General features: G+C 41.3%; 1 long non-coding RNA gene across 2 annotated transcripts in view; it reads left to right on the top strand.

Moving 5' to 3' along the window:
• Nucleotides 1–25,871, top strand: part of LOC133485123 (uncharacterized) — a 54,350-nt gene that overhangs the window by 19,494 nt on the left and 8,985 nt on the right. Inside the window, exons 1-3 of one of the 2 annotated variants that reach the window (XR_009790617.1) lie at nt 1,175–1,346; nt 5,039–5,104; nt 10,033–10,130. This is a non-coding gene — a long non-coding RNA (uncharacterized LOC133485123). Of the gene's footprint in view, nt 1–1,174; nt 1,347–5,038; nt 5,105–10,032; nt 10,131–25,871 lie in introns of those variants that run through there. The other variant, XR_009790618.1, reaches the window with a different exon arrangement.

Raw genomic sequence — 25,871 nt, forward strand, 5'->3', positions numbered from 1 at the left:
TTAGGAGAACAAGGGAGTGTTTGTTCTGGATAAAACGTTGTCATAGTACGAGAATAATGTTGTCGTTTTCCAAGATTAAGTCCTAATATTATAATATTAAAGTCAAAATTTAACAAGGGAAAAAAAGCCATATTTTAACAAGTGAATTTCAAAAATACAATTATATTTTTGTGATGTTGCACCTTTTATTCTCTAAAACCAACTTTGTTCTGTAAATCATAGTAGTTCTAATATTTCAAGGAAAAAAAGAGTCCATCCAGAAAAAGCATTCTAGAAGAACTAGAAGAACGAAGATGTATTTTGTTGGAATAAAAAGTCGTAACGTTACGAGAATAAAGTTGCGTTTTTCTAACACAGAGCCAAATTCAGTTCAAGAAGGGAAATAAGTGAATTTTTCAAAAATACAGCTTCCTTCTCGTAAATTTTATGCCTTTTTATTCGGAAGAGATGCTTTTATTCTCTGAAGAACAGAAGTCATATTTGTTTTTTGAAAGAAAAAAATGTCCTAATCTTTACAAGAACAAAAGATGTATTTTGTTTGGCTCAAAAGTGATCATATCAGAATAAAATCGTGTTTTTCGAAGATAAAGTTGTAATTTGAGTTGACTAATGTAACTAAATTACTAAGTAAATAAATAACACTAACTTTGAGGTCATATTTGGAAAAATATGTCATGCTTGAGACGATATCAGAATAGCACATGACCAGAGAGAGCCATTCACAAGAGTCGGCTTTAGAAGGAGGAAGTGATATGAAAAAAATCTGAGCTTTTGCAGCTATTTTTCAAAGTAATTAAAATTGCAGTCATGGAAATTTCCAAAAGAAACTGTAATTTAATTACACATTTTCTCCCAGTAATGTAATGGACTTGAATTACATACATTTTGTATTTAAATGATGTAATCTTGTTACATGTAATTAGTTACCACTTAGTTACTCCTCAACACTGTTCATTTATCATGTTCGGTCCCCATATGTAGGTATGCCCTTTTTAGATAAACATTTTAAAATAATAAATGTCCACCCATCCATCCATCTATTTTCTGAGCCGCTTATCCTCACAAGTGTCACAGAAGTGCTGGAGCCTATCCCAGCTATCATCAGGCAGGAGGCGGGGTACACGCTGAACTGGTTGCCAGCCAATCGCAGGGCACATATAAACAAACAACCATTCGCACTCACATTCACACCTACGGGCAATTTAGAGTCTTCAATTAACCTACGACGCATGTTTTTGGGATGTGGGAGGAAACCGGAGTACCCGGAGAAAACCCACGCAGGCACAGGGAGAACATGCAAACTCCACACAGGCGGGGCCGGGGATTGAATCCCGTTCCTCAGAACGGTAAGACAGACACTCTAACCAGTCGTGCCGCCTAAATGGAGATATTTTTATTTTATTTTATGGGCCCCAGACTACATCCCTGGGACCCCCGTGATGTCCTGGGACCAAGGTTTGAGAACCACTGGCCTACATGCGTGCGCCTGTGCCGCGCTCCAGCTCCTCCTCGTAATATGTCACGACATGCCCCCGACACCTACTTCTTCTTCTTCTTCTTCTTCATGGGAAAGCATCTTCCTCATCTGTGTCACCGTGACGAGTGGAAAAAGTCATTAGAGAATGGCGGCTGGTGGAGTGACGACTTGGTCTGATGACATCACATAACCCGCCTGCTCGACCGGCCGGGCCGCTCTCCGCCGCAGGGCCACGCCTTTTGCGACATGTACGCCCTCCTTTGCGTAATCTCTCACACGGGATCTCCTGCTCCTGCAGAAGAATGTCTGATTGCATTTGGGGAATCAGACTTTCTGTGTTTGGAATCACTCCCCATCTACTACAGAGTGACTTTACCATTTTGTAGTGCTGTTCGAATATGTTGTTATCCCAGTGAAATCCCACTATCGTGCAAATTTTTAAGGGATGTTTTATATGCCTTTATACAGGCAAGTCCGAATTTAGAGTTGTGTGCCTTCAGTGTAGTACCACGTTCTGCCTCAACATGCCGGGCAGCACTGAGCTATACTACATGTAGATGCAATGTAATTAGAGCGAAAAGAAGAAGGTACAAGTTTTCGTTGTATTAGTCTCCCTAAGGCTGAACCCAACAATCGCGAAAAAAAAAAAATACTGTCGGCGATTCACACCTGCACACCAGGCGATTGACCCTCGCACATACCAACTCACTGCAATAGAAACAGTGCGACCCCTATATATATATATTTTTTAAAATTGGGATACAGTACATTGTTTTGATGCACAACATATACTACTGTCCTATTTTATTTTATTTTATTTTTTTATCGAACCACAAACAACAGAGTGCAATTGTCAAGCAAGAAACGGCTTGCCCTCGCCAACATGACGTATAATCATACAAAGACGAGAAATAATGTCGATTTTTGAAATAATAGAATAATAGAAATAATAGTGTCGATTTTTGAGAGAATATAAGCAATGAATGCCCCATTTATGCACTCTCCACGCTTCGCTTTTCAGCCACAGTTACATATGAAATGATAAGTGTAGTTAAGAATCTTTGTAAAACAAAATATATATTTATATACGGCTGACTGGAAATGTAATTTTTCTTGTGAAAGCAAATGTGATAAGATGCAGCATTTTTGATTGTTATATCTCATTCATCCAGCTCATTTCATTCTCAGAGCATTGAATCAATCCTAACAGAACTGTTCTGGTTGTCTTAGAAGAGGTTTCGCTTTCAGGCTTCATCAGTTGATGCAGCAAGGCCTAATGAGGACAAACATGGCTACAGCTACAATCAATACTTCCGTTTCATCTACAACTTGGGGAAGCCCCTTCCCCGATCAGCTGACAAGTTTCATTAAAAAATATCCACCGTTAAGTGTTCTCCAAGCTGATCCCTGAAAATTACTGTGACGTTTCCAACTGCGTCACTCGTCCTAAAAATGCTCGATTTCAATAGCGCAAACGGAACATTATTCGTGAGAAGAGTAGCAGAATTGGCCATGTACTTCAGTCAGCCATTGTTTTTTCTTGAATTGATTTGTTAAGGAGGACTTTAGAGGCGTTTGAAGTGCTCATTGAATTTCCATTTTTTAGAAATTCCACAAAGATGGTGGCCACGTTTTTTTGTTGCTTGTTTAAGCGTGTTTTAATAGGTTTAAAGGGTTTGGGAGGAGTAAAACTGTAAAAAGTAAAAAAACAAAAAAAAAAAAAAACAGTTTTATCATCTGGAACGGACGCTCCGTGATAAACGGGGGTTCACTGTGGCGTGATTTGGGAATGAGTGAATGTGTCTGAACACAGCCACTATATCGATCTGCTGTGGCTGGGATCTCCAGGAGGGCCCTCGGAGTCCAGCCCGGAGGGGCCTGGAGCGGCCCGTCCAGCTCAGCCCCTGGCCTGGCCCTGAGTAGTAGTACTTGCGTGGTACTAAGATTGACAGCAGTGAGCAGTGTGTGTGTGTGTGTGTGTGTGTATGTGTGTGCGTGCGGGGGTTAGGGTGGGGGTTAATCTCCCTGAACTGGGGCAGATGTTGTTAACAAGCTCCTCTCAGGTCGACTCCCTGCGTGGGAAAATGGCATCAAATCCTCCTGGGGTCAGGACTTTCGGGCTGACCCACTGAGAGCCGTCCTCTACAAACAGGCGCTCCCAAGAAGCAAATTGCATCGAGCCATCTTCATACCAGTTTTTTTTTTGTTCTCGCTCAAGTTCGACTGCCACAGTGAACACCCATGGTCTTTTTCTCTGTTGCGCCACGTCTCATTAATGATAGCTGTGGTCGAATCGTCGTGCCTGACACAACCGGCAGGAATGCCAAGTGGGAAGCGCTTCAAAGGGCAGCGCGCCGCCGGTTGAGAAGACGCATCCGCCCAGCCGCCAATTTCTTTGCTTGTTTGTCGCTGGGAAGAAAACAAGCTCAACCCAGGACCTCCCAGAAACCAAACCTTCCAGCTCTCGGACGTGCTAGTTTGAAATGAGAAACTTGAAATGAGTTTTATTAAAACAACGCTACTGACCATTTTTTTTGGTGTAGCTTTGGATACACATACAGTAGTATACTGTATAAGCACTTCCTTCAGAAACACCAAAATTCTATGAGTTAAGCGGAGTACACCCATACCAATCATTAGGCTGAGCATTTTTCACCCCTTGCGATTAAGGTCAGCCCAGCCCCGATTATTGGGTGTCTTTAAAAGATTATCCTGATCAATTGTACTGCGGTGTGGGGTGGTGAAGAGTGTTTTTTTTTTTCTTTCAGTTCTGCTTGGAAAAAGTCAAGTCTGACAAACGTTAAGCAAGGTTTCTTCCACACATACTGATAATCGGGCCAAACATTTGTCACCTATTCCTATCATTTAGTGGGCTTCACACATAATAATAATGGAACAGAATTTGAACATTTTCTCACCTTGCAATCAAAGTCAGCAAAGGCTGATTATCTGCTATCACTAAATGATTATCCCGAGCGATTATCCTGTGGTGTGGCTATCTAAAGAGTAATTTTTCTTTCGTGATTCTGCTGACTATCCTATGATGTGGGGTGCGTTCCGAGGGATTTTGGCTCGCTGATCCCCTCAGAAAACGGTTGGGTCTGGCAATCGTGAGACAGGCACAGGGGGTGGACATAGCGATTGTCTGTGGAGATATCGTTATATGTGTGTGGTGCGCTGCGTTGGTCATCTGGAGCAGTAAGGACATTTTATGCCCATTTTTTTCTCCCTATCATCATGTGTGGAATTGCTCTCATTTGAAAAATCAATTAAGATGTTAAAAATGGCTATGTATGCTTTAGCTGTGGCAGAGCCTCTGTACAATACAATGTCAACATTCGGTCTGATCCTGACCTCAGTGGTTAGGTCATCCATTAACATGTCTGCCTGTGAAGCTGTGTTTACTCTGTGCCAGAAGCGTACGAGAACTGCCTAATATGAACGTAATAAGGCTTGGTGCCTCTTTTGTCCCTAGGCAAACAAAGACCATGCTAATCACACAAACAGCTAAAAGCAAAGCGGGTAACGTTTTGTTCTGCTTTTTTTCTTTTTTCTTTGCAGAACAACGTCGGACAGACGTTTGATGTTTTATCCAAGGCCTTTTAGAACTACACGTACAGTATACAGGTATTTTTTTTTCCTACTCTCCAAAGTAAATAAAATGATTTTGAGAAAGAAATTACTTTTGCAAGAACACATGGCAAAACAATAGTTGCTACCTCTGGATTTCAGCCAATCAGAAACCAGAAAGTTAATTCTGGTAAATGTCTTATTGCGAACTGAGTAAAAGGCCACTCATGTGTGTGTTTGTGTGTGTGTGTGTGTATATACTGAAATGCAGCTGCACTTAAATATCGCACAGGAATATAAAGCTCACATAGGGAGATAACGGCACATGCAGTACAAGGGACAAAAGAGACAAGCCAAAACTTTGCTCGACTTTTCCAAAACGTTAGTGACCTAAAACAAACTTTGAAAAAAACAATACTGCAAAATTTTAAGAAATAATAATTAAAAGACGTAAAAAAAAAAAAATTACTTGGACAAATTCGCTCTTTGTATAAATATGTATCTTTTGAATTCATGTATGAAGAAGAAATCTCTCTGACCACACCCCACACCACAGGATATTTGCTCAGAATAATCTGTCATCCGATAATTAGGCCTCTGCTGACTTTGAACACAATGGAGGATAAATGCTTAAATTAGGCCCGATTGACGGTATGTGTGTAACCTGCTTCATGTTTGTCGGCCTTGACAGTTTTCCGAGCAGATCAGTATGAAAACAAATAATCACTCTGAAGACACCTAAAATATAGTTGCACAGGATGATCTTTTAGAGACGTCTAATAATGTCCTGGCCTTCAATGATTTTGATTGTAAACGGGGATCAACGCTGAAATTTGGCCCGATTATTAGTACGTGTTAACCAAGCTTAATGAATGTTGGCCACAACTATTTTCCAAGCAGATCAGGAATGGAAAAAACACTCTTTTTACACCCAACAACAAAGGATATTCACTCTAAATAACACTGGGGAACAATTTGAAAAAAAAAAGATTTCTGTTGTGTTAGATTTATATGCTGATTAAAACTAAAATTGGCATGCTGATTTCAAAATTGCAGTCACTTTTCTAGCACGTCAAGGTTTCTCTCCACAGCTTACCCTCCAGATAAGCAAACCTCCACTGGTTAGCTGTAGTAAGACTTGCCAGCTGATTACGATTGGACTCATCTACAGCTACGTGGCAACTTGTGTGTGCAGTCACAATTGAGAGGTGTGCGCAACTCCCAATAGGTCGGTACTATCAACATCTGCACACAGAAAGCTAGCATAGTCGGAATTTTGCTGGCTTTTCTCTTAACCTTGTAACCATGGGCATACCGTTGTAAGTTCAATTCGTTTTATGCTGTAACTCTTCCATCTTAGTGTTTTATTTACATAGGTATATATTTCCTTTGTTCCACTTTGTTCTCACTTTGTTCAAAAACTTGACATGATAGGAGAAAAATGAGATCAGTTTTGGATTCTGCACCCAAGAAATTGTTAAAAACAGCTGTCAGACCTAACTCACCAAAAATTGTGATCCCCAGTGAATCATTTAAAGACAAACGATAATCAGGCCTTTGCTCAGTTTGTTTGGAAAGGAAGAAAAATGCTTGAATACACCTGAATTACTGCTATGTGTGTATCGTTTTCTGAGCAGTTTGGGGGGGGGGGGGGGGGGGGGGGGGCGTCATTCTCAACATACCCCACACAGGTCTTTGCTCACTTTGATCAGAAATGGAGGAAAATGCTCAAATCTGGCTCAGTAATCAGTTCGATTTAGTTTTGAAAAATAAGCGTATTTGTATGGATATTGCCTTAAAGCGTTAAGGCACAACACATCGGCACAAGTGGACCGAGAGAACGCTTTCCGATGAACCTGTAAGTGCAATTAGGCACAAACGGAAATTCTCGCATTACATTGAGGAGAAATGAGTGTGTAAAAGTGCGTCTGCCGCAGATGGTCCCTTTCTGTGTCGCACATTAACTTTGTCTAGGAACACTGGAGCATGCAGCCTCGTCTTGAACCCGACTTCTTCTGACCCCACTTGTGACCCGTCTCGGAAACCGGCAAGAAATGGGGCCAAGTGTGTATGTGCGCACACGAGCATGTACGCCTTGGGACAGTGCGCTGAGTGGCGGCCCGGCTCCAAGACAATGCCAGGGTCCGGGGGGATGAGAGGGAAGATTAGGCCTTTCATCTAGGCCACAGCTATTGATTAGTGTTTGTCGAGGACAGTGAGAGGGAATCCGGATTGACAGACACACAATGGCAGAAGCCCTCTGATCATATAGCTATTGTCAGGTGGAAAGTGGTCGTGCACCTTCTCATGGCACACATGCGTGCACTAACTCTCTCACTCCCTCACTCACTCACTCACTCACTGACACATATGTTTTGCTGAGGTCCGTTTAGGCCCAATTTACTGTTGCCCATTAGTAAGTGTGTTTACATCAGGCGTAAGTCACATTTGAATTTTAACACAGATAGACGGCTGTCATTCATACATTCATACAAAAAAATAAATGAAAACAAATATATATATGTACTGTCTACGCTAAGATCCACTACAAAAGGTCCCATTAGTTAGCCACCAATTATTTATGATGCTGTACATGTACCGTAAAAGTGGTAATAATACATTTAGCTCAAATTGCAGTTAACTGTCTTTTGAACAACAACAAAATAAGTCAGAAATAAAGACGGCAATGCAATTTTTTTGGCCCATGTTAAGATTTACTGTAAGTACGTAGTGGGAATTTGAATGTCATCCATCCAAATAGTGGACGGAGGTCTCAGTTGGATACAAATTACAGCCACAATAATACACATATTGTTAAATGAATAGCTCTCTGACATAAAAACGGAGCTTCATCATCTTTTTTATTGACTTGCATTAGAGTGTGCAAGCGGTCCTTATGTTTGCAAGTGCGTGAGGTTTATAATGTGTAGTCGAGTGTAACTCTGGGAACCTTTTTCGGGGTGGGGGTGGGGATTTTTTGGGGAGTGTTGAACACACTCAGCTGCTGACTGACTGTGTCACTTATTGATTAGTTGCCATGTAGAGTTAGTCGGGCCATCTCTCTTGGAGGTGTGTCCCGCAGGGCCGCCAGCGCTAGCCCGAGGAGCCTCCAGAGGCTTCTGCACCAGCTTAACATGTATGGATATACACATACAATAAAGCGAAGCGAGGGGATACGTTTCAGACCCACTCACGATATGTGAAAACCTGTGATCAAGAGCGATCATAGGAGAATTTTTTTTTTAAATAGAATTTTGCCCCTCCCACACACGTCAAACAAATCGAAACTTACTAAAAGTATTCCTCAGTGCCTCATTTAACTCTTTAGCTGTCAACAAATAGCAGACTATCATATAAAATCACGTTTGAGGAAATGAAAAGAAGACTTTGGCACAATGTTCCAAATTTGAGGCAAAGCTTGCCTGCTTCAAGCTGTTTACTTGTCACTCCCAGTTTGAATTTACCATAAAACTGATCCATAAAACAAAAGAGAACTCAACATTGTCTAAAACACCAACATGTTTAACCAAACAATATAATAACAAAAGTCCACAAGGTGAATACTAAAATATAATGCAAAAAGCCATAGATGGGCTAACAATGGGTCTCAAACTGGGGTGCCACGTTCCTCTGTGGTCATCAGGCCGTAACTTGGCGTCCCCACAAAATTATTGGCAACAAATTATCATTTTAAAATACCTACATGGGGACCAGTGCAGCAATAAAGCAAACATAATAAACCAACTACTCTTATACTTATAAGCGTATTATTTCAAGAAGACAATCCCTTTATTTAAAAAATAAAGGCATCTTTTCCAAAATAAAAGAATAAAGACTTTTTCACTGGCTAAAAAATGACTTTCTTCTATGGTTAAACTTTGACTTTAACTTCAGTATGGAAAAAAAAGATTTATATGTTAAAAAAACTTTTTTCTCGTAAGATTTTCATCCTTACATTGTTCTTGTTTTGTTCTTGTAAATATTACTACTTTTTCCTTAAAAAAATATGACTCCTATTTTTTTAAAGAATATAGGTGTTTCCCAAGATATAGTCATAATATTATGCTCATTAAAGTTTAACGAGGGAAGAAAGTCATGTTATAACAAATGGATTTCAAAACTAAAACTATCACAATATTATGCCTTTATTATGTAAAAATTAGGAGTCATATGTTTTGCCATATTTTTAAAATTCACTTGCTAAAACATGATTTCCTTCCCTCGTTAAACTTTGACTTTAATATCATGATATTACAACTTCATCTTGGACTAATACAACCCTATTCTTATAAAATTATGATTTTTTTTCTTGAAATTTTGAAAGAGAATGAAGGCGTCTATTCAAAGATAGTTGTAATAATATGACAAATACATTTCAAAAATAAAATTATTCTCATAATGTGGCAACTTAAATTCTCCTTTAAAAATAGGAGTCATATTTCTTGTTAGTTAGTTGTATTTTCAAAATTCACACGGTAAAACATTATTTTCATCCCTCGTTGAAGTTTTATTTTAATATCATAATATCACCATTTTATTCTGGAATAAATTATACTACTGTGTTTAAAATAAAATAAAAACCCTACTCCTTTCTGACTTTATCTCACATTACAATTGTTTTGTCTTGAAAACAAATATATGATTTTATTATTGTATATATATTTTTTTTAATAGGAAACTTTTTAATTCCTATGATTGTATTATTATGCCTATGGTTATGTTTAATTGGCATTAGGATTATAAGCGGGTCCTTGGAAAAATATCTCCCCTGGACCCAAAAAGTTTTGGCTAAGCAGCATGACTTAGCCTCAGCTTACTTCGCAAAATCATCAATATTTATGCCAGCTCCCGCGGGACTCATAATAAAAGGGATTGTCAACAAATTGTCCAAATTTATCGAGCTGTGAAATCCCCCTCACAGCCCCCTCGGATTTGCCTACTCATGATCCCCTCTCATCTTCTGCTCTGTCATTGTTCTCGTCCAGCGCCGTGAAGAGGGCCTGCGTGGGCCGCGTTGGTGCCAGGGGGGGTCGGCCGGGTAAGGAGGAGGCCACCTGAGAGGGTGCTGGACTTCACGCCTCAGGTGAATAATGAGATGGCTTGTAACGACGAGTCGACGAACGAGGCGACATGTTAGGGTCTCGATTACCCCAACATGAAAAAAATATATATAAAATAAAAAAAAAAAAAAAAACCTCTGATGAAACTTGGCAGGGACAAAAGTGTCTCAGCACGTTAAACTGCATTTTCCATGTTTCATTGAAATTTGCAATCAAAGTTCAGATCCAATGAAATCCGCACACTTTGTTTAGTTTATACACGTCACCATATACAGATGCATCGCAATCAATTAGAATATGGTAGAAAAGTACATTCATTTCAATAGTTTGATTCTTCAAAAGCGAAATTCAATAGATACCTTCAGAAGACCAATTCCTACATAATTTCTATATTCACTTCCCATTGAGGGATGAAACAAAACAATGTAACGTGATTTAACGTCATGATGTAACATAATGTAACGTTATGTGACGTGACGTGACGTAACATAACATAATGTAACATATCGTAGTGTGATGGACAAAATCTTAATGTTAAAGCCCCGTTAAGGGATGAAATAAAACAAATCAACATAACGTAATGTGACATAGTGTGATGTGACGTCACGTAACGTAGCGTAACATAACGTAACGTAACGTAGGAATAACTGCTGATGCGAATGAGAGCGCTCAAGTTTTTAGATTGTGAAGGAGGAGCAACTCATGTTGGACGCCCAAGTGTGTCCCTGGTCCTCATTTTAGCTACAGCCCAAAAAATTCAGGGACGCTAAAATGGTGGAAAACAGTTTAATGCTAACTCTACAATTCAGTACTACATAGTTTGCAGTCTTTGCACAGCAACGTAATCAGCAATTATTATTATTACAATCTTAAAACATGTATTTAGAAACAAATATCGGAATTTACTTTACACGGTGTTTGGACTGCAATTTTAAGGATGCCAACAATTCTCACCAAAATGTAAAAAAAAAAAAAAAAAAAAAAAAAAGTTACCCATTATAAAAAGAAAATTCTCGGTCAATTGTTGTCTAAACGTTGCACATAAACAAACCCACACTGGTGAAAATCCACAAAAATCACATTTATTGATTTTTCAAAATAAAAATAATAATAATATTTAAAAAAAAAAAACATTTTACTCAGACAACTTATTGTGATTTAAATAATTTTTAAAGTCTTTATTCATACCCTACCTTGCCTTTAATTCACCCGAGTAGGATTAAAATGTCAGAATAACATGTAACACATTGAAATGGTTTCTTGATGCACCCCCTTTGTTGGAGACACTCGGCAAAGTGGAATGCGTTGATCTTAACTTAAAATTTTAAATGCCTCGTCAGAATAATGCGCACAAAGTTGTTAACCCGAAACTTGACGACGACGACGATGCGGCCCCTCCCTAACGTCACACCTTGGCCGCATAAACATGTCGTCGGCCCGCACATCGGTCCTCCCCGGGGGGTAGATGGGCGGTGGGAGGGATTAAGGGGGGCTGCGTGGCTTTAGTGCCGCACCGTGACACCAATCAGGGGGAGATGCCGGCCTCCTTTATCATGCAAACACCGATTGCTTCTTGTCTTATTCAAATGTCTGCCCTCTCTTTCTCCTCTGCACGCCCCCCCCCCCCCCCCCCCTCTCCCCACAACACCACCACCCCGCTCGGCACCCCCCCGACCCCCAAAACCCCCCTTCGGCACACACCCTCACAGATCGGCTTCGGCCCTCTCGCACCTTCTCAAGTCCAAGTAACTCCTAGGATGCCGGATGGAAGCTTGGTCCGCCGAGTCGGGTCCGTAAGAGGGGGTACTCGTGAGGTGGTGGTGGGTGGGTGGGGGTGATGTTTCCAGGCCCCTGTTTCATATTCAAATGTTACAATCAGGCCTCGCTGACCACAGGGGGGCTCTTTATGGTTGCGGCCTGGGGTTGCGGGGTCAAGATGGTGATTTAATAGCTCGGGCAGAGGAAAGAAGTGGGGAGAGCAGTGGTAGGGGTGGGTGGGGGTTGATGAGGGGGGGGGGGGGGGGGGGTCAGTGAGTTATGCATGAATGAGTCATAAAAAAAAACATTTTTGAAAAAATGTGGCTATGGAAATTATTCCATATCCTTGATATCCAGCCTAAGGTCTATCACCTCACTAGAGAGACATTTTAGCTCTTGGGTAGAATGACTGTGTCTTACCAGTTTTTTTGTTTTGTTACTACTAGTGCCACAAGGATATCAAATAAATGGGTTTCCATAAAGCCGTTTGAGCATTTTTACGTCCATGTACTAGTACACTATATCCTCACTACTAGGACACTTCACCACCTGAGTAATTACTGTGTTTTACCAGTACTGCCCCCCCCCCCCCCTACTATTAGTGCCTCTTTTGGCCTACTAGTGCGCAATTGAACCCTGCTTGTAAGCTACTGTGATGCACTAGTACAAGCATAACACTACTAGGCTGAACTAGTAGGTATGTGCCATGTACTAGTTGCCTCCTTATCAAGGACATATATAGGCTAAGGTTATCCTTGCTATCATGTTAAGGTCCTTGTACTAGTATGCTGTTTGTCCTCACTAGTTAGACAATTCTGCACACAAGTAAGTAAGGTTTTTTTCCACACAACTGTCTTCTACTACTCATTTGTGCACACAACTTTGGCATGTACGACAAAACCCAGTTTGTGAGCTCGTCGGACCACAGCACACTGTGACGTCAGTCAATCTCAGATGAGCGCGGGCGCAGAGAAGCCGGCGGCGTTTCTGGGTGTTGTTGATATATGGCTTTCGCTTTGAATGGTAACGTTTTAACTTGCATTTGTAGATGTAGCTAGCGTTTGTGCAATTATTTATACGTAATAACATGATTAGATGATTATACATTTACATGATATTGACGAGGCCCACTGAGCGAAACCATAACTACAATGTGGTCTGTGATTAAAATGAATTTGACACCACGCCACCCTGTTTTATGCCAAAGTGATGCTTTTGTTCTGGACTTGCGGGAGCAGACGGTGGAAGAGAGCAAGGATTAGGGCCGAAGATAAGTAGAGTGAGCGTGCAGGTACGGTTCCACAGTGTTTCGGATGTCCTCGTGTTCTGGAGCAGCCTGTTAATCCTGTCCCTGTGGGTGTGTTCTAGATCTAGACGTCGCAGATCCAGTAACATAGGTAGCGTGGCCTGTTTATTCAATGTCATGTGCCAGTGATGGTGGTGAGAGCTCCTGCCGTCTGCTGCGTTGCAATACTGGGTCCCAGTCACGTGGTTTGGTCTGGGTAGAAGGAGCTGGGTGTCTCCTCGCTCTGCTCCCTTGGTTTACCAACAACCAAATCATTTCTGTTACTCTAAAAGACGGTGCGAGCTATAAGTGGGCGTGTTGCGTGTGATCTACTAAGATTGTTGTGCAGTTGGCAACAGGTGGAAAAGTGGAGGGGAATGCCCTATTTTTGATTTTCATTTTTTTACCTTTGATCCTTTTCACCATGGAGAATTTGGGGCAGTCCTGCAAGTGAAAAATAAAGTTTGAAGTGCTGAAATTGGAAGATGCAAACTTCCCCTGGATATTTCGCAGCCCTTTATTAGAATTATTCTATTCTATTCTATTGTGAGACTACCAAAATGCAAGGGAATGTAGAGTGGAAAGATATTTTCTCCTACTGTATTATATTCAATTTTAACAAGGGAGGAACAATCATATCGAAGTTTCTAATTGGCTCAAAGCTAAGGTAGGGAGGAATAATTTTAATCTTTTCGTCTTTGTTTTACTGGCGCGTCGTCCTCATATGTAGGTATGCACTTTTTTAAACGATACCACATGAAAGTTAGGAATACCTCGCTCACCGACCGTAACTTTAGGTACATCTGCACATCACTTTTGATTGACACTGTCAGATAAGTAGTGAGACAGTATATATAGCCTCGAAGCCCCATGACTTCCTCAATTCAACTCAATGGCATGGTGTACATAGTTTAGAGCAATTGTCAACAAGGTGTTTAGTGTTAGTCAGTAACCAACTTTTTGGTGTTTTCAAAGACCTTTTGAATCGCCCATCAGTCAGTGTATAGCTCGTGAGTGTTTGTGGATGGTGGGGGCCAACGGTGGTGGGATGTTGATGAGGTAGTCCTAGCCTCAGTGGGCACAGCTGTACCCACATTAATGCTCCTCTACTGGCTCAGAAGAAAAGCTAGTGGCCACTCTGCTACACGCACGCACGCACACACGCAGGCCTGGTCATGCCAGGTGCAACCTCTCGCAGTGGTGTGAACCCATTTGAGCACTTAGTCAATAACTTTGATATCCGGCTGAAGGTGCACGTGCTGGTACACTCCTTGTCCTCACGTGTAAGACATTTCAGTGCACTAGCAGATCAACTGTCTCTTACTAGCAAAATGTTTCCACTACTATTAGTGCCACTTCTGGCCTACAACAATGCATTTTAGGCTTGCTAGTAAATTACTATGCTGCACTAGGAACACTTCTAAGCCCAACTAGTTGCCATGTGACATGTAACAGGTAGCTTGACATACTCGAGTAGGCTCTTAGTCTTCAATAGTAGACAACTTTGGCATACTTGTAGGACGAGAAGATGTTATTAGTTAGGCCAAACTGTGCACTAGTAGTACTACTAGTGACAGTATAACCTTTACTGGTACTACTAACGAAAGGATGTTCAAAGATTTACAGTTGGAGGATGTGAACACTTTGGAGTTTCTTAAATTTCTGCATCAATTGGTCATAAAATGTACTCTGATCCTCATCTAAATGACAAGAATGAACAAGTCTGCTTAAGTTAAGACTACGTAAACAATTCTATGTTTTTATATTTTTATTGTCAATTCAATAAAATCAATAACCTCAACCAAACCTTTCCTGTAGGTGCAGGCATGTTGAACATCGGGCAATGCTTCTTGACATGAGACAATTCTAAAATGGTCTCTGAGCAGCTTTAGCCACACTGCCAATCTTGACTCATTGATTGGACTCCAGGTTGGCTCACGTCTGACTGCTCTCTGAAAATCTATAGCCTAGAAGTTCACTTACTTCTCCCTGTTGTCGTGTAAATATTTACATTATTTTCAATTAAAATATGAAAATAGAATCGTTTGTACTTGTATTAGTTTAATCAGACTATTTATTCTTGTGATTAAGATAAAGATCACACTACATTTTATGACCAATTTATGCAGAATTTTAGGACATTCCAAAGAGTTTGCATACTTTGTCTTCCCACTGTGTTCAATATCCTTGATATCCATATTCATGAACTAGTGCAGTCTTTGTCTTCGCTTTTAGTAGAACTCTGACATACACGTAGGACAACTTCATGTTACTAGCACCAGTTGACATCTGCCCACTACACGTATTAGTAGATAAGCACTACACTTCCACGAGGAGAATGTTATCATTTCACTATCAGTACTAGTAGCATGCAGGTGTCATCCCATGCACAGTTTTGCCTCACTACTAGCATGCAGTTATCCTACTAGTATGCCAAATTTGTCCTACTAGTGAGTACAAAGAGCGTACTGGTACATGGACCTTTATAGTGGATATTAAAGATATGGAATAAATGCTCCAACAGCTTTCCATAGCAACATGGAGGATGGGGATGCAGGGCACGGGAAGAGATGGGTGGGTGAAGAAGCTAAATCAGAGTGGGAGGGTGGTCGTGTGTTGGGCGGGGGTCTCTGTTCCTTCCTCTCTTATCTGCCGACTAACCATTCTCTACTCCCAGCACCCCCCCCCCCCCCCCCCCCAGTCAACCCCCCCGCTCCAAAACCCTTCTCTCTCCTTTGTGGTCTGTGCACCTGCAGCCCTTGAGTCCGGGCAATAAAGCTGAAGGATTTGCCTACTGGAGGATGGAGTAAAAGTGTGTGTGAGTGAGGTGGGAGCGGGAGTGGGGAGTGGAGGTGGTGTGTGTGTGTGTACGTGTATGTGTGTGTGTGTTGGGGAGGGGGAGGCAGGGTCATTAAATAGCACTGGAAACACAAAAGCAACAGGTCCAAACCATGTGTTGGATATGGCGCTATGCCATGTTTCAACGCGACGGGTGCGACCTAACGCCATTTGACACGAGGAGGGAGGGGGGCAGGGGGAAATCGATTTTAAGCAGATTTGCGTGGGGATCTACACCTTGTTTGGGTTGGTGTCATGGTGCATCAACTTGATCCCACATATGATCTAATTGGAAGTCGTTGCGGCACTTACTCCCATGCTGGTCACACAGGCATAGCTAATATGTCTTGGAAACCCATCAAAAAGCTTTGGGAAACTTTATTTACTTCACTTGTACTGAGAGATGAATCCCGTTCATATCGTGGGGGCGTTTCCCCTATGATGAGCTGAACCTGTTACTCCAACTGCAGTTTTTTTGCGCTATGTGAGTTATTCCAGACAATTAGCAAAGGATGCTAATGGTCACTAGAAGGTGTAGTTGCTAAAGAAAGGGAGCTGAAATGCCCTAAAAAGAATTTGAAATGTAGGAAATCTACTGTAGAACACTAGAGTATAGGATTGAGGCACATCATTAATAAACTTTCTCAATTCATTTGAAAATCTTCTCACTGGAAATTTGGAGGTACAGTGTTCCCTCAGTACTGTACATCACACTTCACCTTCACCTTATGAATTCAGTGCATTGCAGAGTTCTTTTTCACATTCATATCATGCATAATTTGGCTTATCGCAGGATTTTGAGTGTACATTTTTCCCCGCAAAATAAACATTTCCTTGCCAAAACCATGAAAACCAAAAAAAAAAGACAAATTAAAACATATATTACAAGGAATAAAATGTACGTAGTGCAAAGTAATACTATTTGTTACTGTATGTTTAAGAATTTAAAGGGTGTTTAAGAGTATAGAAAGTGTTAATAAGAGTATGGTAGAGGTTAATAGTTGTGTTGGGAAAATTAAAAAGAGCCTTGGGAGGTTCATACAGCTTTAAAATACAGTGGAACCTCGATTTAACGGACTAATGGGACTAATAATTCCGATTGTCCATTAAATTGAAGAACTTTTTTTGTGGTTTAAAAACACCCAGTAGAATACAAAATGAATATCAAAAAGCTTTAAAATGTTTTAATGTTTATTCAAATTTACCTTGGTGGTGCATGGGAGGGGGAATTTAGAGTACCAGCTGAACACTATTTTCTGTCCATTAAATCCGAAGTCTATTAAATCTGGGTCCGTGAAATTGAGTTTCTGCTATATTTATGAATAATTAAAAAAAAAACGGTGGTCACTAATTTGGGGATTTTACCTATTGCGAACCTAACCCCCGCGATAAACGAGGGATTACTGTATGATAATTCAAATCTGTTGAGAAACGTTGAATATTGCTATTTTTCTTCTGTTTATCGGCTAATTTTCTCATGGAAAATAAGAATTGTTAAAAAAAAGGGAATTTTTGGAATGTTGTACATTTTGAAGTCAAGAATGAGAAATTATACTTATAAATGTTCCCATTAATATGTGAATTTTCTCATAGAAAACATGCGCTTCAGCATCCACACAATAACAATAGAACGGCTTGAATTATTGTAATATAATGAATATAATGAAATTTGTTTTATTATTTTTACTTTTTATTGTGGATTATATTTTCTTTTTGTTGTATTATTGTTGTTGTTTATTAAAAAATTTTTCCATGTTGTTTATTTGTGTATAATTATGATTATTTATTTATGTATTTATTCAACCAATAATTTATTATATTTATTTTTATTAATTAAATAATGATGGATAACATTTTAAAAAAATCATTAAGTCAGAAACAAAATTCTTACTGTGCTACAAAAATTACAGGGCTATTTTTTTTGTTTTTTTTTGTTTTCACTTTCTAAGTATTCCAATCATTGCCTTCTAAAGAAATCAATCCATCCATCCATCTTCTACCGCTTATCCGAGGTCGGGTCGCGGGGGCAGTAGCTTTAGCAGGGACGCCCAGACTTCCCTCTCCCCAGCCACTTCATCCATCTCTTCCGGGGGGATCCCGAGGCATTCCCAGGCCAGACGAGAGACGTAGTCTCTCCAGCGTGTCCTGGGTGGTCCCCGGGGTCTCCTCCCGGTGGGACGTGCCCGGAACACCTCACCGGGCAGGCGTCCGGGAGGCCTCCGAATCAGATGCCCCAGCCACCTCATCTGGCTCCTCACGATGTGAAGGAGCAACGGCTCTACTCTGAGATCCTCGCGGATAACCGAGCTTCTCACCCTATCTCTAAGGGAGAGCCCGGACACCCTGCGGAGGAAACTCATTTCGGCCGCTTGTATCCGGGATCTCGTTCTTTCGGTCACGACCCACAGTTCGTGACCATAGGTGAGGGTAGGAACGTAGATCGACCGGTAAATCGAGAGCTTTGCCTTTCGGCTTAGCTCCTTCTTTACCACAACGGACCGATACAAAGTCCGCATCACTGCAGACGCTGCACCGATCCGCCTGTCAATCTCCCGTTCCATTCTTCCCTCACTCGTGAACAAGACCCCAAGATACTTGAACTCCTTCACTTGGGGCAGGATCTCATCCCCGACCTGGAGAGGGCACGCCACCCTTTTCCGACTGAGGACCATGGTCTCAGATTTGGAGGTGCTGATTCTCATCCCAGCCGCTTCACACTCGGCTGCGAACTGCTCCAATGAGAGTTGGAGGTCACGGCTTGATGAAGCCAACAGAACCACATCATCTGCAAAAAGCAGAGATGCAATACTGAGGCCTTCTAAAGAAATATATCTAAAAATAAAAAATATATATCCACATATTGTGGTATTACTCAGATTGCTATAATGGGATTATTTCCACTTGTTTATTTTTTTATGTCAAACACGATTCTTTAGTGTTTGAATCAAGTCTGTCATTCCATTTAAACAACAAGCCTGCTTGCTCTTGAATAGAGATGAAAGGGACCTGTCTGTATAAAAATGTTACATTTTTTTTAGACACTTTATTCCACACAGACATATACTAATGGAGACGGTGCACACATGAGCACTAAACCCATCAAAACTATCGTGACCCAGTGATGTAAAAAGGCCATATTCTATACAGTCCGTGTTTAATTCACCACCTGTTGTAATGTTATATTCAGTCATGTAGAACTTTTCTCTTTCAGCCGCTGCATGCCAGACCCCCCACATTGTAAATGGTCGCGAAGGACGGGACCCAAAAAAAAAAAAAAAAAGCCACGACTCACTGGCAGGCTTTTTTAGGGTCTAGACACCGAAGGCAGATGAAATCACTCTAAAAGCGACTTAATTCAGCTGTTAGATGAGAGCGAGCGCCGTTGGGGATCGTCCAGTACTCCATATTCACGGCGTGGGCGGCCTGCTGGGAAAATAGCGGCGTAATCAGGAAGCCGGCGCTTGGGCCTGATCAGGTCTTCTCCCTTTCCTTCACACCCCTCCTCCTCCTGTTCCTCGTCCACCTAGTTTGGACCTACTGGGCTCCTCATATGTGAGGATTGGAGATGAGGTCTGAGGTAAGCTATCGACTCGGATGGGGGGGGGGGGTTGTTCCCACATTTGATTATTCAAGTTGGCTGAACTAAATTCTAAACTCATAAAATTCGTATCCCCTCTGGGGGACCATTTGCATATATTTTAGTGCCCCCGCCCCAACCTCCCTCACAACCCAATTCCCCTTTTTTCTGAGAAAGTGAAAGACAGGGCCAAGCAACCAGGCCTGTATGGGCTTTAAGATGTCACTGTAGTGTGAAATATGGCCGAACAAGCAGGGGCTTTGAAACCCAAACTAACCCCCCCACCCCGATCCCCCCTCCCTTCACCACTATACCCCACCCATGCATGACCCGCCTATCCTTGTGCAATCTGCTCACCAAAAAGTAGGAATTAAACGTCACTTTGCATTACACATTCTGCTCCTCTGCGGTCAACCTTGTGCACCTGAACGTCAACTCAGTTGACATGACAACATGTCTGCTGTCACTAATGGGCTTCTCTGCGGGAGGGAGGGGGGGGGGGGGGCTTACTTTCAAGTCCCAACTTTAGGTACAGGTGCACAATTTAAAGAGAAACTATACAAGACCTGTTTACAGTGAACCCCCGTGGCTTGTTTAGTAGCCACACTTAAACTATTTTGTGCTTTTTTATTGAGTGCGACTGTGAAAATAAGCCACCATGTGGACAACGAGAGTTTGAGGAAGCTGTGTTATTATACTGCATGCTTTTATTTTGAACGTCTGACCTGACAAGATGTGTTATGTTGATGTTGCCTGAGCGTTGCCGAGCACACCGGGAGGGTTATTGCCTTGAGGTTTTAATAAAAGCTTACATTGCGGAATACATCTTGCTGTCTGATGAACCCTTTACATACAATTTAGGAAATGGATCGAATGAACGGGACAAAATTTAATATAACATCACTTTGAGTAAGCGAAGACTCTCTTGCTTGCCTAGTTCTCCACATAAGAGGCTAAGCGTGCTTGCTTCAAGCTGTAAAATTTTCATGTGTGATGTGCTGCCATCATTCAAACAATAAACAATAAATGTGGACAATAACTGTCTACAGTCAGCTGCAGATTTGGGATTTGCCAGAAGACGAGTTAGAGGTGTAACCAGCATGAAAATCAGAGCACTGTCAATGGGTGAAAAACAACACCACCTATGGACAATTAACATTAACATATATAACAATACACATAAACCCAATATGTGAGTTTTAAAGGCCCTCTAAGCTGAATTCAGATATTTGTTTCTAAATACAGTGTTTGAAGATAATTGCTGGAAGCATGTGTGAAGACTGAGAACTATATAGTACTCAATTCTGGAGATAGCGGTCAGCTGTTTTTCACCATTTCAATTTCTTGGTTTTTTTTTTGGCGGGGGGGGCCGTGGCTAAAACAGGGTCCAGTGATGTACTTGGGCTGTGGTATTAAGCGGCCCTCCCTCTTCATGTAATAACTTGCCCGACTTTTTTCGCATCAGTGGTTATCTGGCACAATTGAGACCTGCATTTACCAAGCTAGGTATGCCTACACTCCGGAAATGCATCTTCATGACTAAAACATGTAATTATGTGTTTCATAAGAAAGATGCTAGATGAAGTAGCATCTATTTTTCCAGGTCATCGTAGAGGTATTTGATTGACAGTTCATAGCTGAGCGGGGCGTGGTTTCAGCATTTGAGAGCAGAGAAAATAGCGTGATTTTTCATAATTTTTAAGCCTCATTTTATATTCTTTGCGATTTTTTTTAATCAATAAAATTTGGCAGGGTTGTCAGCAACACTCTTCTCTGTGGTGTGTCAAATTTAAAAGACATTTATAATCTATATATATAATATCAAAATATTAAAAAATATATATAAAAAAAAAAGAAAGAAGAAAAAAGATTGCAACCCAGAATTTTAGGACTAGGACTGCACTCCATTTAGGTTGATGTGGTGCAGTTCTACGCCACTGCAAATTCTAACCGCAATAACTAACATAACAAAACATGTATTTGTTGTGTCAATCAATAGAGAACGGAATCATCTGTATGAGCCTGGACATGTCACACCTCTATCATAACATCGCCAACAAGGCATCCAGATTTTAATGAACATGTCAAAGACTTGCCACAATTTTTTTTATGTTGGGTGGGGGGAGGGGGAATAAATATTTTCACCCCCCCCCCCCATCAAAAAAATAAATAAAATAAAATAAAATAAATATCTCTGAAGCCCAGGCCTTAAAATTCTGCTCTGTCTGTGTGGCAAGCAGAGATGAAGGGAACGCGCACACACTCATGCACGCACGTGCACACACACACACACGTCGTCACACCAATTGGGCAGAGGAAGCGTGAAAGACACCTGTTTGCTTGTTTGGACTGAGCTGTGCCAAGCGGGCACTGCTTTTTAGTGCCCATCTGGAGCCTTGCGGTGCGAGTTACAACTCCTTTGAAAAAAAAAAAAAAAAAAGACCAAAGGCGGGAGTTGATGCTTGGCATTTTGGTCACATGGGGTGAGTTGCTGTCATCCTTTAACCCCCCCCACCCCCGGCCCCCACCCCCACACTGCCACCCACCCCTCTTTCCAATATCCCTCCCCCTCCCATGCCCACTCCCCTGGTGCACATGCAGAATGCAGTGTCAGGAGAGCGAGCACTGAGCGCCCATTGTGCGTGCTAACCAAAGCGGAATGCCCGGGTGACAAAAGGGGGAGGAGTGGACTCAGGGCACACAAAAGCCAGTGGGAGGAGAAGGGTGGTAGGCAGAGGGGAAGGGGAAGGAGAGATGGGCAATCTGCTGGGGGCTAAATAGACGCACTCAGCCCCAAAAACTCGAGGCACCCTAAAACCCTTCCATCAACCCCCCCCCCCCCCGCCGCCTTCTTGTCCTCATCTTCCCCCCGCCCCACTCGCAGCCTCTTTCTGGGTACTGTACGGCGGATGATGGAGGTCGTTTCCCCTGACGGTGCCAAAAAAGAGGATGAAGATTCTCTATTATGAGTTTCCACTCTTGGGGTCTGACAGGAAGACCATCAGTAGCCACCGATGGCAAAGCTTGTTCACTTGTTTACACAACAAAGTGTAATTCCTTCATATTTTGGGGGTAAAATTATTCAGTCCAAAATATTCAAAAGGCATTCACACATTTAAACCCAGTGGTGTTTTAATATGAACACAAATAGTGAGTATATGTAAGTAAATTTAGTTTATAAAGTGAATCCCCGTTTATCGTTGGGGATACATTCAAGACCCAACCACATATAAATATATAAATGAATAAAAAATAGTTTGACGCCTCCGACATGCTTGAAACACATTTAAAGTTATTAAAACACACTTAAACTTTTTAAATCACTTTCTTTAGTATTCCTTTGTGCCTGCTGGTCTCGCTCTTTCCCCGTCAAGAAATATAACATCACGTTGAGAAAACAAAAGGAAGACGCGCTAACATATAATGTGAAACTCCATAGACAGGCTAAAGCAAATTAGCATAGATGTTATGGTAATTGTAAGCCTTCAAACAACTGCTACTTTAAAACACACGAACAGAGCATACAACAATACACACTCACCAAACCAAACCAGGTAATAACAATAATAAAGTCAGCTAGCTTATTGCTAACATATAACGCAAAGTGCTATAGACGGCTAATGGAAATTAGCATTGATGTTAAGTATAAACCTTCAAACAACTGCAACTTTACTCACCTTTATTTAGAACACCCATGGAGCAGCAAGACTTACAAAAAGAGCATACAGCAATACTCAGGCATGTACTTTTTCTCAGAATTTTTACAACTTCGACTGGGAGTGACAAATAAACAGCTTGAAGCAAGCACACTTTGATTCTTATTTGGAGAACTGTGCGCGCGAGAGAGTCTTCTTCTCGTTTCTTCAAGGTGATGTTATATGATAGTCTTCCAGTTCTTGAAATCGAAAGACTGAGATCAGGCACTTAGAAATACTTGAAATATTTAAATATTTTCATTTATCACAGGTGAATCTGGAAACTATTCCCCACGATAAACAGGGGTTAACTGTATAGTAATATTGAGACTATAGATATGTGCAAAATGTCAACGTCACAATGAAATGACAAGGTAACTATTAGTTCAAAAAGAAAAGAAGATGTTGGACTCTCAACTCTGTCAACTAGTATAAATGTAGTCCTTACATGCCAAACCCAAATCTGAAACAAAACGTGTTATTATTAATTGTCTGAACAATCAATGAAACTGGGTGGGTTAAAAAAATAAGAAATAAAAGGTGCTCCTATCTTCTAAGTTAAGTAGTGGTAGAGGTGAGGGGGTTGCACATGTGCATGTACACGCCTGCCTGTTGTGTACGCTGAGAGCAATGTTGTGAGCATGTAGGATCGTACGTCAAAGCGCGCCGCTTCACTCCCACACACGACCCGCGGCGAGAGAGACACAGCCAGGGCCAGGGCGCTGCCTCTTGACAAAACACACACACACACACACACACCACCTGAATTCCCGCTTTCTCAATGGCGTTACTTTTCCACATGCATGCAGGATGAGCAACCTTCCCGTTGAAGGGCTCTTGCACTTTAAAACACTTGCCAAACCATTGCAATTAGTTTATGAAATGATATCGGCACATCATAGGGCTTTGAAGATGAGGCAATGAGCCATTTCTATATATACAGTATGTATCAATAGCCATCATCCATCATCAAAAGGAGGGTTTTCAAAATCTTCGATACGCTCGTTACAGTTGCCTTGCTATATTCACTGGCGACCAGTGCATGACTTAGTCTGCCTTTCGAAAACGGATGCTGTTTATCCAGAACTTCACAGTTTTTATTTTTACAGTTATATTTTCATGACAATGTTGACCTTGTAACAACATGTATCTGGATTTTCAAAAGTTTCACGTGAACAGTCACGTGATCACTTAGACCTCCCGAAACCATGACAAATCCTGAAAGGTGCTTGCCACAGAAGTAGTTGGCAAATTTACACACATGTGCAACAGTGGCTTTTCCTCAAGGATCTTATCTAAAACCCCGAGTGGAATGTGATGTATGTAAACAATGTGGCTCTACTGGACTCCTAAATGTTAATGTACACTTTGCAAGCACAAACACTCAAACAATATGGTCCGCCATTGTTATTTTGTTGTTGCGATAAAAGCGCTGTATGTATTGTATTCCTTTGATCTCACTCTCTGGCTTGCAGTTCTCCAAATAAGCTGTTTATTTGTCACTCTCAGTTGAAGTTTACCTGAAATCTGACACATTAAAAACGAGAATTAAACATTGTATGTTTGAACAACAAAACGTTCAATCAAACCGCAAAAGTCTGGAACGCTAAAGTCAAAAGCTAGTTTAATGCTAACATATAATTTAAAATGCCATAGATGGGCTAATGGGAATTAGCATCATCCTTACAGTAATGATAAATGTTTAAAGAACTACTTTAACACCTATGGAGCAGCATCACATACAATAAAAGATAATTAAACATTGTATATTGAAACACCCAAATTACTCCGATGTATACTGTATATGCCTAGTAGGGGACCTTATCTGCTTCTTCTCTCGTCTTAATTAGGCTGCATCCACATCGAGTAGAGTACAAAAAAAAAACCAGACTATAACAAACAGACAGTAAAAAAAAATATCTGATATACTGTATGCCTTAAATGGGAATTGAGCACTATGTAAATCCAGCCTTAGATTCAGGTGCTTGTCAACTTTTGCTCACTTCCTCCGAAACCTTCGAGGGTCACTTTGAAGTGAACTTTTTCAATCTTTGGGCTTCCATCTCTTTGGGCAAATGATGACTCTGCAGATCAAAGGTGAGACGCTTTAAAGAAAACTCCTGACGGTGGACCCCACTTCTTCCCTCCCACTTGCCCCTCCTATGCACACTTAACATCTGAACTTCCCCCCTCTACCCCTTCCATGCATGCAAACCTCAGGCTTTCCCATGGAATTAACATATCCTGCTGCGGGGCGCAAGGTAGCTTCCCGTTTTATCTAGGGCCCAGTTCATAGGAAGTAGCTTGCTGTGTTGTTTTGGTTGAGATGCGGAGGGTCAAATGCAAGCCTTGGGGGCATGTTTAGGTGAAAACCTGGCAGGCTCAGACCCAACACCCCTTCACTTCCCTCTTACCTTTGAGAATGAGCCCCGTTACCTTTAGAATGAAACAAAGTGAACTTTTTTTAGGCACGTTTGGTCTGCAGTCTTGCAAAGTACCACGTGTTATGTGGGAGAAAAGCCTGCTAGAATGAAGAGCAAAGTTTATAAGGCAGTGGTGATGTCAGCCATGATGTGCAGATTTGAGACAGCGGCACTGAAGAGACAACAGG

The sequence above is a fragment of the Phyllopteryx taeniolatus genome, chromosome 10 (genome assembly GCF_024500385.1).
Source record: "Phyllopteryx taeniolatus isolate TA_2022b chromosome 10, UOR_Ptae_1.2, whole genome shotgun sequence".
Taxonomy (NCBI): domain Eukaryota; kingdom Metazoa; phylum Chordata; class Actinopteri; order Syngnathiformes; family Syngnathidae; genus Phyllopteryx; species Phyllopteryx taeniolatus.